Raw genomic sequence first — 6,000 nt, 5'->3', positions numbered from 1 at the left:
TCTTGTTGCTTTTTCCCCCTTGACTAGATTTGGAATCATCACTAGCCACCAAGGCTTTGATCTTAGATGACTTGAGAAGTCCAAAATCCACCAAGTGAGATTGTTCAACAATCAACATGTCTGCAAATCCATCAAAGGAAGGCTTGTAGTAAGCAGATCCCATGGTTAATCTATGAGTATTAAAACTTGAAACAATGTTGGCGTACTCAAAAGGTAGCTTCTTTAGGATGTGATGAATCAACTTGTCATCCTTCATGGGATTTTCACAATATTTTAGAAGTGCCCTATAGTCATTAACTTTTATTATGTAATCCTAAATTGTGTCATAATTTTTAGGATCCAAGAGAAGTAGATCATCCTTGCTAAATCTGCATTCATTCTTTTCAGCATAGTTGGAAGGGGTGAACTTCAGTATTAGTACAGGAATACTTGAGTAGGTTTTAGGACCACCATACATCTTCAGGAGTCTACCTTTGCCTTTGTTTCTTCCTAAGTGGAGGAATACTATTCTGCATTCATGGACGAGCTTCTTTATCGAAGTATCTTTCCCTTGCTAGCATTCTTCTTTTGGGGGGGGAGCCTATTCTATCTCTCTTACTTCTCTTATTCTCTTATGTATATACTGGATGTATGTTGTAATGGGGGGGTCCTAATTACTCCATCCATCGATGCATCCTTCTTTATCTCTCTTTTTGGGGGAGGCTTTTTCCCATGAGGTTTTTCCTCTTTCCCCGCTTTATGGGAGATTTGCATTTTCATTATGTACTTGGGTATCTAATGTGGCCTAGTAGCCAGGACCCATTCTACATCTTCATCCTAGTTCATAAGCTTAAGGGAATTCCCCTAAGTTGCACTTAAGGGGGGTGTTGGTGTAAATATGTACTTTACTATTTACACTTACTTAAGTTTACTTAGGTTAATGCATTATTTATTATTTTACATTATTTTATTATTTTTATTTGTGAGACACTTGGGAGTTTGCACACCTTTTGAGTTGTCATGTAGACAACACAGGAGTATGCAACTCTAATATGGTGTCTACAACACTATTTTGCATGTCCCACCCTTGTAGGCTTATCCTCACATCACCGTACTTACTTCCGTGCTTAATGGAGGATAACCCATTTTTGGTGGACATGTGCTTGGTTGTATGACACATCATGATGCTAACTTCTATGCATTCTAGAAGCTCTCTTGAGGCCTTTATATTCAGGCACTCCTAGTGTACTATGTAGGAACCAGTTATTGAATACATTGTTATTCTGATCATACTCTCTCTCTTTGGTCTACTACGTGCTTGTGTTTGAGTTCTTAGTTCTTGGGTGAATTTTTCCCTTAGGAAAATTCTTACACTATTCCTATAAATAGGAATTCATCTATGAAAAAGCTGCCAAAAACTAAAATAAATCAATTATAAAGCCTAAAATCTCAAAATAACATAAATTTCCTTACCAACTTTCGCAACAAAGAAAACCTCTAAATGCATAGACACACTCACTGGTTTAATCACATAATGCAAATGAGTTCAGATTTAATAATCACCCAAAGGTTTAATTTAAACATTTAATTAAGGATACGATGACCATATAGGGATGACATTGGTAAAATATGAATGGTTGAATCACTAACTCCGTGTGCCATTGCCAGGGATATAAATCCTACACACTAAACAACATGATGAAGTGCAATTACATATAGTAACATAGCCAAAGCAATAAATGCATTAAATCACCCAATTTAACCTTTTATTTAATTATATTAAAATAATCTATTTACATCACTCACATTAACATAAAGTATAACAACGCAGGAATTAAGTAAATAACCATAGCATTAAATCCATCACATAACATAATCAGTGATATGCCCAAATACTAGATAACCAGTTATCATCATAAAACACACTATCATCTCAAAATGGCATCATCATGCAATATAATCAAGTGAACAACATAGTAGTCTAACATCTATGATACTAAAATCAAAGTATAACATCTTACCCTCGGGTCCTTTCAAATGTAAAACATAACATATGTAACAAATATCTCTCGGATCAAAATATAACAAGATAAATGTCCACATCACAACCAAATAATCCAACATGGACAAACCATTTCTAATCATTTAAGCATTTAATAATGGTTGTAAAAACAACACAAAAAGACACTTAAAACTCATAAGAAAACACGGTCATAAACATGACTAACCACTGCTATAGGAACCTAGTATAGTGTAGCATGGTAAAAGTACATAGTGCAATCTCTACACACATCTCAAGGTAATCATGAAACAACCTGATGATACCACATTGATCCTGGTAACCACTGCCACAAACCTCAATGAACCATAAATCACATCATAGTCTCATAAATCAGGCAAGAGAAATAATCAAAGCAATAGATATAGAAACATACATCAAATCACCTCTACGACTTAACCCACTAATGGTCACAATCATGATCCTACACAACAATAGATCAACAAGGTTGCATCCATCATGATGACATATAGAAGTCAATTGGGAGAGGCACTTCACAATCTACCTTTCCCCATAAAGTGCTCCCTTTCAAATCTATTCATGGAGTTGGGATCCCAAATGTAATCTACATGGATCTTTGATGCAAACTTGGAAAGATATTCACTAATGTACACCATGTTCTAGTAGACCATATATCCCTTGACCATGGAACCCTCAAGATGTGCTCTCTATTGAACCAAGCTCTTCAAAAATTTCAAGTGCCTCTCAGTTCCATTGACATTGACCTAGTTGGTATAGGTCCACACAATTCAATATCCTCAACTAGATGTATGAGGTAGTGTTCTTGTGCATTGAAAAAGGTTGAAGGTAGACACTTTTACATCTCACACAAAAGCTGAGGAATTTTCCTCTTCCATTTCTTTATGTCTTTTTTATCAATTTCTTTAGATGACAACCACCTAGAAGATATTCATAATGCAAAAGTATATTAATGAGACTAATAACACTTCTATACAAAAAATCTAACAAATAACACTTTTAACCTTAGGTATTTCCCAAGATTATATATAATGTGTTTTAAACTCATGTTGTCAAAGTTGCATGGGAGAGATAGAGGTAGAATGTACTACAGTAATAATATAATGATCTTTTCAATATATTATAAAATAAAATAATCTAAAGTACATTATGTTAGAAGAACATGACTTACTTTGAAAAAGGTATGTGAGTCATGCATTGTCAACCCTGACTCAAAATCATCTTTCTTTGATATGAGACTACTTATATTTGTAGCAAATCTTATGAGAAATTTAGTTTTTCTTAAATGGCTTCATAAATGGCATCAATTTGTTGTTGCGTTAATAACCAAAGAATGAAATTCATATTAGTCCAATTTCCATTGCTATTTAATTCAAGTAAAAAAAGTAATACATGATTGGATTCATCAATTTCATTACAAAATTTAGCCAATTTTTTTTTGTCATGCCTTCCATTCAATATTATCCATAGTGTCTATGTTACATTCTTTCCAATATGCATAGCATCAAAAAAATGCACAATTAGGAGGTGCTTGTAGTATGACAACCTAGTAAATTTTCTAGGATAGCTTTTAAGTCCTTTTGGAAGTTTCTCATCGATGCTTTGATTACCTTCATGAATATCAATTATATTATTAGTAAACAAAAGACAATATCCAAATTTAAATTTTATACAAAAACTTTCATTAGATGAAATGATATTACCTCGATGATTCATTCTATTGTATTCCAACTTCCACATGTGAGGTGTCATTCTTTGTGGCTTTGATGATGTCTCTTCTTTCCCATTGAAATTTTCTTTTTAGTAATTTGATACTTATGATTTTTCTAGAGAAAGTGTCTATGCTTATCAAACACCTACTTTCCTAAACTTTTTGAATGACGAGATTTCAAGTTTGTGTCTAAAGACCTACAAGATCGTGTATAATTGGATGACATGTGTACTAGAAGATTCATATTTACAATCATCACATGAAACTTAAACATAAAATTAAAATGTGTTAGCACTATTAAATACCAATAATATGTGTTAATAGTTTTACATGCCACAAAAATGTGTTACTCCAGGGGCATCGTGTATTGTCCATACAAGCATTTCATGAAATTGAAATTTCCTTTCACAAATTGGTCTAGAGATATCATATATAGTGACCCCATTCTAGAAGTCCAACAACTCATCAATTAAGGGCTCAATATATACATTTATATCTTTCACTTTGTACTTACCTAGTTGAATGAACATAAACAAAACATAATTATTACAGTCACTTTGATACTATGTTTATGAATTAAGTTAGATGACTATTAAATGGAAAAATACCTAGTATGATCATAGCCAACATTATGTGCTCCCTCTTTACATACATCCAAGGAGGATTGTTATTGCTAATAAAAAAAATAGGCTAGACCAAGTAAACAAACCTCATCTCTCCAAATGGATTGACATCATCTGCTACCATTAAAAGCTTCAAGTTATGAGGTTCTTCTTTAAATACTGGCCACCTATTTTCTATGTCCTTAAATGTAGAACCTGTATATGAGCAATGTTATTATGCTAATAGAAACCAAATTTAAATAAAGCTTCTACAAACTAAAAAAAATTCATAAACTTCAAGATAGACTAAGATGAGCTCTCAATTGAGAATATGAGCCATTAATGGGCTCTCTCAATGAGAAGCTCTCTTGTTGAGTGGCTTTATCTAAATAGATAGGATGTATGCTCAAGCTTATGCTTCAAAAATGGTTTCCAATCGAGTTGGAATTCTAGTGTGAGTGTATGGTTTTGATGTAAAATGGCTTCTTAAAATGGCATTATGACTTTACTTTATCGATTGTGTTAAAATGGCTTGGGAGAGGATTCCTTAAATAGACAAAGGGCTTGAGGGATCAAGGGCTAGGATGCAAGGATGGGAAAAAGTTCATGGAGGGCTCAGATTGCATGAGAGGAGAGCACATGGATTGTGCTTCCTTACAACCAATCAAGGAGTGACACATGTCACAGTGTCACAGGATGGAGGAAAGGGGAAGGATGAGTCAAAAAAGGAGGCTCAAGGGATAAAATCTTCATAAAGACCCTCATAATGGTTTGTAAGAGCAATAAAAGGGCTTGGAAGAGTCATTTATGGCCTAGTGGGCTTCATAAAGTTTTATGGTTGGGATATTTTGAGGGAGATGAGAGGAATTTTGACTTGGGCTTGATTAGGAAAGTTTTAAGCTTGCTTAGGATTGCACAAATGATTGGAGGATGGATTAGGATGGTTTAGGATTAGCTTAGGGATAGGCAAGTGGATGACATTTAATGAGGGTGGGTGAAGGAGGAGATATTTGTTAACTTTGGCTTGGGTTAGTAAGTCTTAACCCATGTTTAGGGAATGTGACAACGTTAGGAGGGGATTAGGATTAGGTTTAAAGACGTCTTCTAGAAGAGTCTAGACTTTGGATGAGGATAAAGACTTTCTAGAATAGTCTAGAACTTCCTAGGATGAGGATGAAGACTTTCTAGAAGAGTCTAGAACTTCTTAGGATGAGGATAAATTAGATTTTTAGGAAATAAATAAAGTTTTATTTATTTCAAGGGTTTGGGTTGAGGAGATATTTATTAAAACTTTTTTAATAAACATGAGGATTAATATTTAATCTTAATTAAATATTTTGAGTTGGGATTAGGGGTAGGAAATGATGGGATCAGCCTTTAATCAAAATTAAAGAAGGATTAGAAGATTTTGGAAAAGGTTAGTGGTCTTAAGGAAATTGGCCAAGTTTTGGGCAATAAATAATTTTTTTATTTATTTTGGGTTTTTTGGTCAATTTATTAATTAAATAATTAATAAATAAAGAAATAATGTTTAAATAAGATTTAAACATTTTTGGGAGGGATTCCTTAATTAAATATTTTTAGTTAAGATAAAGGGATTTAATGGCATAAAAATAAATAAATTAATTAATAAATGATGATGTCATCAAGAATTTTTCAAAAAATAAAAA

The sequence above is a fragment of the Cupressus sempervirens genome, chromosome 10 (genome assembly GCF_028749045.1).
Source record: "Cupressus sempervirens isolate cs-2001-9-10 chromosome 10, ASM2874904v1, whole genome shotgun sequence".
Lineage (NCBI taxonomy): Eukaryota > Viridiplantae > Streptophyta > Pinopsida > Cupressales > Cupressaceae > Cupressus > Cupressus sempervirens.
This window is presented reverse-complemented; position numbering follows the sequence as displayed.